This window comes from Parasteatoda tepidariorum, chromosome 10 (assembly GCF_982258835.1).
Source record: "Parasteatoda tepidariorum strain Cologne lab strain chromosome 10, Ptep-v5.0, whole genome shotgun sequence".
NCBI lineage: Eukaryota > Metazoa > Arthropoda > Arachnida > Araneae > Theridiidae > Parasteatoda > Parasteatoda tepidariorum.
Window position 1 is genome coordinate 15445189 of NC_141764.1, and position 15071 is coordinate 15460259.

A 15071-nucleotide genomic window follows, 5' to 3' on the forward strand; every position below is an offset into this window, starting at 1 on the left:
ATTGTCAAATAAATTTAATTTTTTTGTGCAGTTGTCTTTAGGATAAATATATATCACGCAGTGAAAGATTTTTATAGCACAGAAATAACAGTTCCATTTTGAAAGCACTTTATGAATTATTCTCTAATAAAAAAACTTCTAAAAAATAGAATTCCTAAAAAAAACATTTTAGGTAAAGACAAAATCTCAAGAGTATAAAAAATAATATCATTTTATCAAATCAACCAAGCCGTGACATCATGTTAATAGTTGCGCCAATGCATCATTCGTAAGTCATTTTATTAAAGGCATATCTGCTGTTTAAATATAAAACTCAATTAATTCAATTGGAAATTTCAGTTTATTTCTTTTTTATCATTATATAAAGTTAATACGATCGAATCTGAAATCACATTTAGATTAAAGGTAAGTTCCGCCCTTTTTTTTCTTTTGTCTTTAATGATTTGTTACCTGGTTTCAGTGTAAAACGTTTAAACTATCGTTCTTGACATTCTAATTCCAAAGATCATTGAAAAGAATTAATGCTTTATTTTATTAACTGCTTTCCTTACGAATTTTCTTGAAAAAAATGCAAGAAAATCGAGATATTTCTTTATTTCATTAATAAATACAAGGAATAAGTAATTCCACATTGGCTTCCAAAAATTTCTACATTGCTGTCATTGTTTTTGTAGACCAATTAAAGTTTAGTAACATTCAATGATTATCACTATGAGTAATATTCACAATATTGTTATATTAAATGCATCAATGTGTCTTATCTGTAACAGTAACTTTTTTAAATTAGAACTTTATGTTATTTTACTTGTTGGCGATCTTGGCCTCAAGGCACCAATAACTGATAAGTACTGATTTTCTTTTTTAGATTTTTTAGATTTATAAATTATGATACATTTATTCAAAGTATATTGATATAAAGTTTAAGAACTTAAAATTAGTTATCAAAAGAAGATGTGAACGATAGCTATAAAATGTTTTAGTATCCCAATTTAATAAATTTAAAGGCTTTGAAATTTAAACGCCTTTTAGATGAATAAGAATAATTATATTTATGTCAAACATTACCAATTACGAGGAAAAATAATATTTTTTACAATTTTTGATAACTTATGTCAGTTTGCATATTTGTTTATACCAGTTTCACTTCTGCACTTCAACTATGTGCTAAGGAGGCTTGCAGTATATTTAACTTTCAGATTTTTAGTATTTTTGTCTGTTTCTATTTTTTCATATTTTGTAAACATGTTATTTCCATGGTAGCTAATGTTTTCTTCATAGAAATTTCATATTTTCGATAGTGTGCTCGAATCACATTATGCCAGAAAAAGGTGATTGAGAATTTACTTGAGAATTTGCTTGCTGCAGAATAAAAAACGATTCAAATCGGTGCTCCCGTTCTCGAGCTATTAGCAAACTTACTTCCGGACAGACTTTTTCTTTTACATGTTTAGACAAAAAAGAAATAAAATCCCCACAAAAAGTTTTCTCACTATACATAGTGCCCCAAACTTTGATAGCAATACTTTCATATGTGGTTCACCAAATGTTACGGAAGAAATTATTTCTATAACAAAAATATCTTTCGTTTGAACTAAAACAGACTTTATTTTTAATTTATGAATCATAATATTTATTTTATCATTCCTATTGTGATTTTTTTACCCATCATACTATAATTTTTATGTTCCTTTACTTTTCATTTTAGCAAAATTATTAATTATTTTAATTACATTATAATTGCAAATCATATTTATTACTATTTATTCTAACAATCTTAATATTATAATTCTAAAAACATATTTATTTGAGCCTGAAAACAACTGTGCCAATTTGTATAGAACTTTATTTGTATTGTATTAGACAATTACAATTTATGTTTGTATTGTATTATACTTATATAATAAATAACATATTCGGCAATACAGCCATTACTTATTTTCATAAATCTAATTACTATTAATTTTACCAATCATACTATCATTGAATATTTTTTATCCAACATCATTTATCCAACATCCGCTGTTACGTCGACGTCTACTGTCAACAATTAGCCCTACAAAATGACGAGATATGACAAAAGCATGGCTTAAGAATAAGTTTGCATAGAGAAAGTGACCAGTAAAAAAGTTCGAAACAATATGGCAGTTTTTGAGGTGGTCACCAACCATATGAATTCGATGGCACATGCGGTAATCAGCTGAATCATTTACTTCCGTAAGATGTAAACGATTATCATTAAGTCTGGCAATCTTGTTATTAGTTATTCAAACGATTTTAGAGTTACATATTTAATCAATCATATTACTATTTTTTTAACAATAGTATTATTATTCAGTTCATCCATCTGATTAAATTTTATCAATTCTATTATTTTTTATTTTATCAATAGTATTATTATTCATTTCATCAATTGTATTATTATTTATTTCATCAATTCAATTAGTATTTGTTCAATCATTTCTAATACTGTTTTTGCATCAATCGTAGTCAGTCCCTCAATGAACTGATCGTAAGACACGAACACCGAAGTCAAGCATTATTGATTGCGGTCAGTGTACGGGTTGTTTACCACTTTGATCTGGCTGCGAAGGGAAAAATGGTATGCGGTATCGATCCTATGTTCTGTCATTGAGTGTTCGACTTCGCGTGCAGGTCTTCGGGCTACCGAGAGCCCTCCCCTTCGCAGAGAATCAAAATTGTTACGACATGCCTTCGGATTTTCCTCAGGGAAGTTTTCCACACCATCGCCAATAGCCCATTGTGCTGCTCTAGAGCTAAGTAAAAAAAAAACAAAAAAAAAACAGTATTTAGCAATTCTATTATAATTAATTTCAGCAATCATAACATTATTTATTTTAACAGCAATATTTTTATTTATTATTTCTTTTATCATTCTACTTAATCAACTTACTTACTATTTATTCTTTAGTTGTTTTATTGCTTATTCACTTTTAAATGTTTGTTGTTGCTAACAGCTTCATTAGTGCACATTTTTGCAGGCAATTACTGTGGTATTTAGAACGAAAAAATGAAGACAATGCTTCAATACATATTGTTCTTGATTCTACCACTTTTCCCTTTTGTGATAGCCTATGGCACTGGAAAGATCCCTCCAATGTTTCCAAGTTCAACTCGGCCACCACCACCACCATCTGATTTCGTAAGTACCATTTACCACGAATCATTTACAATTGCCATTTACCAGTGCCATATACTATTAATTTTTCTCGTAGCTTGTAGTTTTTTATAGCTCTAACTTTTGTCGTCGCACGCTTATTAATAACATTTTGAAGGTGTAATTTTTTTTATTTTAATTCATTAACATTTTAAATAACACTTTGAGAATCATCAGCCAAAAAGCTGTAACTAAGAGTCTTTTAATTGAAATTTTGTTTCGTGGCACTTATAACGCTTTAAGGAAATGCAATCAGCAAATGATATGTAATTATGCTCCCAACTTCCTTTTAAAATGCAACTTATCTCATTGTTACACACTGATTTCATTTGCTTAGAACTTGTTAAATTATTAAGAGTAATTTATATTCATGGCTTTCTAATATCACAGCTTTTGGAATAAATTTTAGCGATCGTATGGAAAAATTTCTAAAACGAGCATACACTAGATTGGCTCTTATTTTTTTAAATTTTTAAAAGGTTTGCTTTTATCCGTTAAAAAAACGAATAAAATTAAGAAAACCAATAAGTTTTACTTACTGCACATAAGCAGCAAGGAAATAGAACTCATAAAATAAGTTCAAAAGAAGGGAAAACATTTAAAAATTTCAGAATAATAAAAAAAATAAAGAAAAAAAAAAATAAAAATCCGAAAAAATGGGGGGGGGGGAGATATGATCTTTTTATCAGCTCACACGATTATATCCGCAAAAAGGAGTGCTTTATAATATTGCATAAACATAGCCAAAACAAAATATAGGTTTGCTTTTACTCCTTAGTCTTGTGGTGCTGCGGTCTGATTTGCTAAGTCCGAACTACGAATCTCTGACGTTGGACTACGTCGCTTGCAGCCGATAATTGACGTAAACCTCATACCTGAATGGAGATATGCGTGAAGGGCGAAATCAGCAAAACACGCACAGTATGTTTTGGATATAACTTGGCCGCCTCCCCACAGCTTGCTCTCTCTCCCCGTCGCTTCTAGCTAGCAGTTCGGCATGTTCTCGCCGGTTACCTTTTCGCAGTTTTTTTCTATGCTGCTTCAATGTTAAAGTGGTTAAGTTTCATATATGTTAGAATGTTTTAGTTAAATTTACAAGTTTCCTAAATGTTAATAAAGATAGTTATTTATTTAAACTTAGTGTTATTTACGAAGAAACCCATAATCTATTCTAGGGAACATTTTCATGTGGAAGTCTTTTCTAGAGTTAGATTTCTTTTTAGAGTTTAAGTGGGGACTCTAACAAAGGTACCAAACAACCCACAGTCTTTCTCCAAAAAGAAAAAGAAAAAATTTCTTTAAAATATTATGTCGATCTGGCAAATGCGAGATGCACTTTCAAATGGTGCAATATCTGCCTTTGCAATTAGATTTCTAATCTAATTCATAATATCTTTTAATAAAAAATTATTCAAATTCAAACAATTCAAATTATCTAAGATGGAAGCAAAATCGAAAACAAAAGTTACTGTAAAAATTTAGAAACATCGTTTTCTTCTAATAGGCAGTGCGAGAAAAATTTATGTTCAGAATTGCTATATGTTAAATATTTTTCTTAAAACCATGAAAGTTTAAAATACTATTTTTTTTAAAATTAGATTTCTCAAGAGCTATACACGCGCTCAAATTTAGAGTTTTGCCATGCTATACTACACTCTTTAAAATAATGTAAAAAATTGTATAACTTAGAATTCAAAATTTCTTTGACCACTATTAAAAAAATAGTCGTAAATATTTGCTAATAGTTACTTTTTGCATGAAATTATCTTTGGGGAAACGAATTTCCTAATTGTAGAAAACAAAAAAATTTCAATTCACTTAAAAAGTTCTTGGGATATGGCGAAATACGTGGAAAATGAAATTAACATTAAGGGTTGCAAGCTTTGGAAGGCACTCCTGACCAAACTATTGAGACAATATTTCCAAGATTGAGACTACCCTCTATATACTGTAGGTCATCAAGCAGAATCAGTCAAAATAAATGTAGTTTATGCTGAGATAATACATTTTTGCGTCAGATTTCGGCGTCAGATTTTTGCGTCAGACTTTAAAATTAAACTCTGATTAAATAGCATAATTGAGGTCACTCTCTCAAACCATTAAAATTCAGTCTTAATACGCGAAGATCCGGTCAAAGGATCAAAAGTTATTCAGGGTGGTCAGTTTTCTTTTGACCACTCTTCATATTTTTTGAAAGTTAAATAAATTTTCACTGCCCTAGATAAAAATATTTTTTTAAAAATAATTTCAGATTGATATTATACGCATTCCTGGCTATTCAACTCACCAATGAATATGAAAAGAAGGGGATGCTGACGCAAATGCGCATCAATACTGCAGCAACAAGTTTCCACTTTCTATTTCTTAAGTGATGTTATCGTAATATAATGTATTTTTGAACATAATGAAATTCTAAAGTTTTTTGTGAGCGATTGGTATTAGTGTGCTGAGTTGCCTGACAACGAAAAACTATCAAATGTAATTTCATAGTATATCTCCACCCGCATATGTGAACCTGTTATACCATTTTCAAATTTTTGTTCAGAATTATCATTAGCGATATATTAAATTTTCACCGGTTTAACATCAGATAATCGTTGCAGTCAAATGCCGATAATTTTAATATTTGTTTGAAAGTGATAAAAAAAACACTGAAAATGGTAATACTATCAATGTTTTAAATTATTTATTGCAAGCAACAATGATCGTGCTGATTAGGTTATCCGTTGAAACATCAAGAGTATGTTTATTCTGCGATAAAAGTAAATGATAAAAGCATGATAATATAGCACACTTACACTATTAAGGAACTGAAAAACATCATAAGCAAGTAAATGAGTATTTGCGTTTAAAAGTAGAATTAGTTTTTACATTTTCTTGACACGGTTAATTGTTAATTAATGCATCGTTAGTCAAGGGAAAAATATTCCCATTAATGCTCATATATTTTAAGGTTAAAGTTTCTTTAATTTTTTTCTGCTTGGTCTTGATGCATAAGCCAATATTCATAAAATTTGCAATTTTTGATGAAATGACAAGTTGGCTCAGTTAAAATTGTAGTGTTTTTGCCAGTTACACATTTTGGACAACCTTAGATTTTTGATAATTCATAATTTGAAAATTTTTTTCTAGCAGTTTTATCATTTCTCATAGATTACAGTTTTGAACTCAAATATACTTAAATGTTGAGCCAATATTTTGATGATTTTTGCTTCAAAATCCCATTTTGGATTGTATTGTAAAATTGCATAATTATTTAACATGAATTACAGAAAATCTATGTGATGATCTAAAAATAAATTTTCCAGTCAAATTTTTTTATTCATTTGAATGTCTACTTAGTACATGTGTGAAAAATTGAATACAGTTGTTGATTCGAGTTGTGAGTTAAAGCTGTGATATTTTTCCCTTTTGAAGTAGATGTTTTGTTTTAAATTTAGATCATCACACAACCTCAATTATTTTCTACGTCAATAATATTGTGTAAGTTGAATTTCTATAATTTTTTTTTAGGTAAACAACTGTTCACTTTTATGACAATTCGCATTGGTACACTTCAAAGAAATATAAACATGTGTTATTGAATGTTTTATTCAGCATGTTATTTTCAATAAAATATGTACTTTTAACACAAGAATATTTTTTGTTAACAGTCGTAAAATAATGTTCTCATTTTTAAGTTAGATATTAAAATACAAAAATATATACACATATAATCAGTGAAACCGTTGTTTTGAAACTGAAATCATGTTTGAAATTAAGCAAACTTGAAACTTCCTTAAATTAGAGAAAAAAATCTATTTCCAGTGGGTTTCATCACACGTTGGTATCGAAGGTGGTGAGCAGGTGAGCTAGTAGACTTTTTAACGAAAGCCTGCAAAACATGAAAACGCATCTGTTACATCAGATACACTAAGAAGATACGTTTTTGACAAATTTAATGAAATGAATATCAACGCTATACCTATTATGTCAAAAGGTTAAACCTTGGAGGGCATACAAAATTGTCGGAAATTATGTAACCATAGACCCCCAAGACAGCAAATTTTAGAGAACAAAGTTGTCTGAAGCTGCCCGTCAGAAAATTTGTTCAAAATACGAGTATTCTCTACTAGGATATGATAGCCGGCCAGTGGCTGAGCGGTTAGCGAACCTGACTGCGAAGTCAATGATTGCGGGTTCGTTCGAATTACGCTCAAGGCATGGATGTTTCTTTCTGTATTGTCCTGCGAAGTGTGCTCTCTTAAAATGAAAGAGTTATTTTCCCCACTCAAAAAAGTATATTTTTAACTCAACTTGAGTGAAGCACATTCTTATTTAAGCGAAATTCTTACCTTGCGTTTACTCAAACTTGAGTAGTATTTATTAAGCAATATTTGAGTGCTTTTAGCTCAAACTTGAGTGATTTATTTATTATTTAATTGCGTGCGAAATATAAGCTGAAATTTCTATCGCTTTATTTTAAAAAGCAAACAATAATAAATCTAACTAAAATTGTTATGTTCTGTGATCTAAATAGATTATGTCTTCGTTTTTATTTTACGTTTAATTTTTTTTTAATATGTCATTTAATATTTTGAACTAAGAAGAATTAAAACAACTTTTAGTTCACAGCGGTATTTCTGAAGAAGATGCTATTTTACTTTTTAGTATGTAGATATACCTTGTTGCTTTTAGTTTGAAAATACTTTTATTTTGAATGTGTTATATACACATTCCATTTAAATTAGCTATTTTTCAGCGTTTTTTAATAAAATACTATTCATTTAAATTATTTGTCAAAAAAATTTATTAAAATTGAAAGTGTTAAATGTGGATGATCATGGAATATTAAAAAAAATCTGATTCCATGCTAGAATCTTTGTCAAAGCATGTGGGAATATATTATATCTGATAAGAGTTCTAGAATTTGTTCAGATTTCATAATAAAGTTTTAACATTTTATTTTAATATAATAAATTTATATCCATATTTTAGTTTTTTTGATGTATAATTTTGGTACAAAACATTTCTGGATAATTAATTTCATATCATTCTATACTTCTTTTATAAAAGATATTTACGAAATTATTGTTCATGCAGACTATAATTGCTGTTATTTAAATTGTTGCAGTAATTTGCAGAAAAACTGCAGTTACTTTGCATTGTTGTAAAATTAAAAGAGTTTGATGTCTTCAATCTTCCTTTCCTGGCTGGTATATTAAATTTTTATAATATTTTTTCTTTTTTTTCTTTTTGATTAATTTCTTACAATTTGGTAAAAATTCAAAACATATATATTGATAACGGAAATAACATACACTATCTATATTCATAATAGTTAAAATTCATAAAATACATACTTAATTTAATTGAAAATGTCGTTTTTATTAATTTTTATTATTTATTTCTTGTTGACTTGAGAAAACTATGCTTGAGCAAAGTTTATGGTAAAAACAATATTGAAGTAAAGTCAAGTAGTTAATGTTAATTAGTTAATTTTTTTATTCGAATTCATACTAAGCTAGGATTATTCCAGAGCAAAAATTATACTTATTTTTTTCTAATCAAAGCAAATATATAGTTTAGATTTTAAACAAATTTATATCAAAAGAGTTTGCAAAATTGAGTTTGAAAAAGGGTATTTAATCCAGATTTTTTAGCTTCAAACGTCTTTTTCAAAAATTTATTAATTTCACTTAGTTTTGGAAATTTCTCTTAAAAAAATTTAGGCAATTTAAAACAATATATCTTTTTTATTGCTTGAAAATAAAGCTTTATAAATTAAACGAATAAACTTGTTCGAAAAAAAATAACTCATATTATTTTCAATTGAACCTAAATGATCATAATATTTATAAAACTGCTTACTTTAAAAATTCGTTCAGAGCTCCTTACTTTTAAAAATTAAACTTAAAAGAAAAAGGACAAAACATAAGAGAAGGAAAAAAAAAAACTCAAATCTACAGTGGTTAGTAATTTTTCCTAAAAAAAAAAAACTGTTAAGTAATAATTCATTTAATTGTTGTTTTACCGTATACAATCAAAACTATTGGATAACCATAAAATGCTGCATTCAAACTGTTAACTCTGAAAAAATTGTTTAACTGTGTTTTCACCATATTTGATTTAACAAATAAAGGCTTTATCCTCGCCAACAAGACCCAGCTCATGAAAGTAATTAGTTCTTTGTAGCCGTCTTAAAACAGGACTAGAGCTGAGAGGGTTAATCGGTGAATCTCACAACAGACGGGAAGCGAGTTCGAATCACAGTGTCGATATGCTCACAGCGAAATCTTTCACAAGTACTTTACTATCTAATTCGATATTTAAATTCCCCAAAAGTTATAATAAAAAAATTCCTGTCTGAGGCCTTCCACTAAAAAGGAAATTTTTTAAACAAAAACTATAGTATTTTCTATTGCTTACGATAGATGGCACCACTAAATACAATCATTTTGTATATTAATAATAAAAATTTTGACTGCAATTTACAAACTGAAATACTGAAAATCACTCAAACGCGATTTAAAATCACTCTAGTTTGAGTGAAAACGATCCACTCAGGTAATACTGAAAATCACTTAAGCTCGAGTGAAAATAACTCAAGTATGAGTGAAATTTTTTTCACTCAAATTGAGCTATTTCCATATAACTCTTTCACTTGAGTGATTTTAACGCAAGATGAGAAGGCCGGTTTTTTCTAGATGAAAGAGTTAAATAGCACTCAAGTTGAGTTATTTTCACTCGTTCATTTTAAGAGAGTGAAGTGACTCCACCTACGAATGGGTATCTGTAGCAGTGTATGGGTTATTTTACACGTCTCCGTGACTGAGGTTCACATGTGCCTATCGGGTAACGTTAAACCTCAACACTTCTGGCATCTTTCAGAGAAAATCAAGAATTGTGTGTCAGCCGTTAAAAAAATTAATAAATGCTCAATTTGCGTAGAAGACACTACGCTTTCAGGTTATTTTTTGCAGACTAGAAGGAAGCTCTCGGAATAACGGGGAGAATATCTTATTATTCTTCCTTCCTCAATGGCACGATAGCCCCGGGTGGGCCCTGGCCTTCTCAATCAACTTCCTCCAGGCCTGCCTCCGCCTGGCAGTTGTCTTCCAGTTTGAGACTCTTAAGACTGAAAAGTCTCTTTCCACGCAGTCGGCCCATCATCATTATAATGGGAATAAATAACAACATTCAACTCTCGACAAAATATAATTAAAATCAACCCCTCTTTTGACTATTTATTGTTACTTTTCATATTTTATTTGTTGTTCGCTTTTAATTGTTTGTTTTTCATCCTGCTTCTTTTAGGCTAGCGATCGTTATAATTATGAATTAATATCCGAATAGAGAAATATGTTTCACACAATTACGGATATTAATGGGTATCACAAGTGATTGCTTAATGACGAAATTTTGAAATAAGGAAAATTCTAAGGCGAATTTTCTGGAAAAACTTTTGTCTTTTAAAATGTTTCTTTTGTAAAAAAAGTGTTTTCTTTTTTAAGTTCAAAAAACCTCAAATAATTCAAGAAATATAGAAATAATATCAGAAAAATAATGCTAAATAAATATTGAATTTTACTTTGTGCTGTAATGGATTTGTTTCAACGTTTGGTTTTCGTTTAAACATTTTAAATTTTCGTTAATAAAAATATTTAATTCAAATTTATATTATTTTTTGCACCTTCATTCTGCAAGCTTTACAGTTTTTTTTCTTTCGTTGAAATTTATATATATATAGGGGAGTGTCGGGTACCCCCGCCCACTGTCTATTTCATATGTACAGAATGTTTTTTCAACTCAATGGGCCATCGGACATCAATTCTTATATATAAAAAAGGATTATTTTCAAAGTTTCAAGCATTTATGCAGCTGGAAACATGGTAAACAATAGTTCTGAAAATATGTTGAATACAGTAGTCATGAAATTAAGAAAAATTGGTTGAATGTTTCGATTAAACTTCATTTTAAAACTAAACAAATAATTTTTTCTATACATACAGCATTAAAGTATGTAGTCTTAAGTTTAATTTGCACAAAGAAAGAAGTTTATATGTGAAAAATTGTTCGAGAAATTACAAATTTACAAAAAATTGGATTTCGGGTAGCCCCGCTCACATGAATGTCGGGTATCACCGCCCAATTTTATTTCGTCGATAAATGTACGGTTGCAAAGATTATTATTTTATTGCCTCAAATTTGAATGTTATATGCATTTTTAACAGCAAATATATGTTTTAATATTATATGAAACATAAATTTATATATTTAAAAATGCAAATTAAATAGTTTTAAAATGTAATTGATATATCCAAATTAAATTTAATATCAAGAAATCATAAGTATTATGATGAGCTATTCGCATACTTATTTATTTTCACTTATTTGCGATCGAATCAGACTAAAAAAGCATTTGAATGCAATCAAAATACAAAGTGAATTTGTAATTTTTCTAAAATTGTTTTGGTGGTATTTGTATTTCTCTTCTCGCCAATTTCACAATACCGGTATGATATTTATTTTAACTGTTTATTTAATATAATATTCTTAACATTATTATTTGAAGAATAATTTTTATTTTAGTTTTTTTTTCGAAAATGCCCAAATTCAAGAAAAAATTTACTAATCGGGAAAATGGAGTAGTGAGCAAATGTTAACAGCTACTAAATTGGTTTTAAATAATTTTGTGATAAAAATGATAAATGAGGTTTATCTATTGTCAATATATTGGTCATTTTCATTTACGCCTGAAAAAACAGTCAAAAAACATAATTTTTGCAACTGGGCGGGGCTACCCGACACGTTTTGAAAAGAGCTGAAAAACATGTTTTTTTAAATTTCTATTTTTTTAAGTTAAACTATTCTTTTTTTGGTTTATTCTTTTCGCATTATTTAATTAGATGATAAAACAATAGAAAGATAAAAAAATATTGATTATTACTCAATATTATACAGAAATATAAGCAATACTCCTTAAAAAGGGCGGGGCTACCCGACTGTCCCCTATATATTAAACATTATCGTATTAAAGAAAATATCTAAAAAAACAATTTATAATGCGCGTCGTTCTTCGTTAATCTACCTGCTGTGCAAGCCCTTCTCTCAAAAATGTTGTGCGCCCTTAATATAAAACACAATAAAAGTCAATCGATCAAATCAAACGTCATTAGCAAAATGTTCAAAACTTTAAGTTACCTAGTTAAAAATCAAAAGCAGATACTTACGGCCTATTACTCCATCCTCATCCCCGGAGTTGTATCTTGGAACGCATTTATAATAACTGGCTTCGGGGGGCCGCTATATCCAACAACCATTGCAAATAAAGCAATGGTAAGCAACACAAAAAGTATGGCTCTAATCATAATTATCTTCTTTTGGCCTTCTTTTTATTACTGCTGGAAAATTTATCTGTTAAAATGAAAAAGAGTATATATCTGATTAAATCCATGACAAGTGTATCAGAAGAAAAAGCCAAGAGTTTATATCGGACGCTGGTTTTCTTTATAATTAGTTTTTTTCCTTAAATTTTGCTGTTTTGACTTATTTGCCCTTTTGCAATTGTCATTAAAGCTCTATCATCACTTTTCAGTAAGTATAATACTATTTTTTTAAAGTGATTTTTGCGATTTTATAAAAAAATATTTTTGACTATTAACATTTTGTTGACCTTACTATTAACATTTTGTTGTTTTGTTTACTTAAAAACTGTGTCTTGTCAATTGCTATTATTTATAATTGAATATGGAAGTAAAATATAACATTCTAAATGTCGGTTTCATGTCCAAGCGATGTTGGCCAAAGACGATTTAACTCGTCAACAATGTATTAAAATCAGTTCATCTTTAATCCCATGTTTAATTCCATGAAAATAGCATAAAATATAAATATAAAGACATGCCACGGTTTTGTGTAAACTTCTGAGATCTAATTTTTGTTAATATTTAAAAATTTATTCCAATGTCTGAACCCATAAAAATTTGCAAAAATTGAGAATCATTAATTGATTTCGACAATTTTTAACTACGTGAAAAAATCTAGCCGAATCGGTGATATTAAATTCTAGCCTTTCTTCGAAGTGTAATGCACTTAAACTGTGATTTCTTTTTATTCCTTAGAAAAAACCACCACACTTACCCCAGCAATCGGGATAACTGTGGAGTCGATTGATCAGGTAACTTTATTTATCAGAGTCTTAGACTTTACTTAAAGAGGAAGAAATTAAAATTTACGTAAACCTATTCTCTTACCCAATTTTCTTCAAACCTATACTACCATCTAGTAATTATTAACTAATGAAGAAAACATGAAAGATTTTCTGGAAATTTAAAAGTAGTGAAAGTAACCCAAGGTGACGATACATTTCAATACAAATTTATTCAATAATTAGTAAATTAAATAATAAAATAATATTTAAATAATAAAATAATAATTAAATATTACATTTATTTCTTTTTAGTTCGAATTTTCTTCATACAAACTATTTTAAGAAGTTGTTATATGAATTTTTTAATTTAAGTTATTAGTACTGGCGGTGTGAAAAAACACACATAATTTAAAAATAATCAGTTTATTTAAAGTGTAATTCAAGCCATGGAAAGAACCGTTTGATAAATTAAAATTTTTTTTCAATATTATTTTTAATTTTTGGGGGACGATTTAGTAGCAGCCATTTCGTTAAATTTATGCGTTGTTGCACATTAGACATGAAAAAATGAAAATATCTAATATAAAATTGACTTACTCAAATAAAATTGATTTACTTACTCTGCTTGGATTTCCTATTCTGTAAGAGTTTTGTCAATCCTTGTTGCCCTGTTTTTATACTCTTAGCAACGACAAAATAAAATATTTTTTTATGATATAGATATTAATGTTTTATAGTATATTGCTTATAGTAGATATTGCAATGAAAGTTTTATTAAATATTGGCGCTATTTTAATATACTTTTTTTATGCTATAACTCATACTTCAGACTTTTTTTAGAAACATTTTTCATTACCTAATTAGATGAACTTCGCTGAAATAAAATATTTTATTTTTTACTAAAGAAAAGACAAATAATAGTTTCAGTTATTGGCCAATAAATGTCATAGAAAGTTTTAATCAACTGCATTTTATAGCGTAAGTGTATTTGCGTAGATAACTTAACCACAGTTATTTGCTGAAGAATGTATACCGCATTTTGAAATCTCTATTGGTGGAGATTGATTATTTCTCAAAATAACCTTAATTATTACAAATATATTTTATTATTAAATTTGGTTGGAATTCATTTTGGTAGAGAATTAAATTGCGCCATCGCTTAAGAGCCGATCCAAATTTGAGTTCACGACTATGAATGCTCAACTCTGTAGCAATCAATATTCAACCCAATCCAGAAGACAAGGGTATTCTTCGACTTGCTGGATTCGAACTCCCGTTCTCAAGAACGACACCAATCTCCAATTGTCACAGGTGCCCACAGGGTAATGTTAAACAGCAACATTTTCAGCTACTTCCAGAGTATATGAACAAGAGTTTAGTGCCTGCCGTTAAAAAAAAATTAAATAAGCTGGCATACGCTCCATTTGCCTAGAAGCTTTCAAGCCATTTTTTATTTCAGAATAGAAAGAAACTCTCACAAGGGAAACTAGGGAAGTGTGACTCGCCAATTTTGAAATAAACTAGTGGGATGCATGCCTTACGAGGAATAATTTAAGGGGGCAACATTCGTTTCGGCCCATAGAAGGTCCTGTGAGAGATAAAAAATAATTCAATATATAGAAAAATCGGTATTTTATCACTTCAATGCGGATTACACCGAAATCACGGTAAAAAAAAAACTTTTTAAATTTTTTTTGTTCATGAGGAATTTTATTTTAGTTGATTTAATTTTTTTTTTTTTTTGAAAATAGATAGAAGATCAAT

The 15071-nt window shown here is 28.8% G+C and overlaps 2 long non-coding RNA genes across 3 annotated transcripts; one reads left to right on the plus strand and one right to left on the minus strand.

Annotated features, from left to right (window-relative positions):
* Positions 1-266: 266 nt before the first annotated feature.
* On the plus strand, positions 267-8353 carry LOC139426228 (uncharacterized). Its single transcript, XR_011637454.1, has 3 exons — positions 267-405; positions 3000-3160; positions 5427-8353. It is a non-coding gene; the product is annotated as an uncharacterized LOC139426228 (long non-coding RNA).
* On the minus strand, positions 6745-14062 carry LOC147802174 (uncharacterized). 2 transcript variants are annotated; one of them, XR_015430024.1, is made up of 3 exons: positions 13928-14062; positions 12388-12571; positions 6745-7049 (listed from the first exon to the last, which is right to left on the minus strand). It is a non-coding gene; the product is annotated as an uncharacterized LOC147802174 (long non-coding RNA). The 2 variants fall into 2 exon arrangements; XR_015430023.1 differs by having other exon boundaries at positions 13924-13980.
* Positions 14063-15071: the final 1009 nt, after the last annotated feature.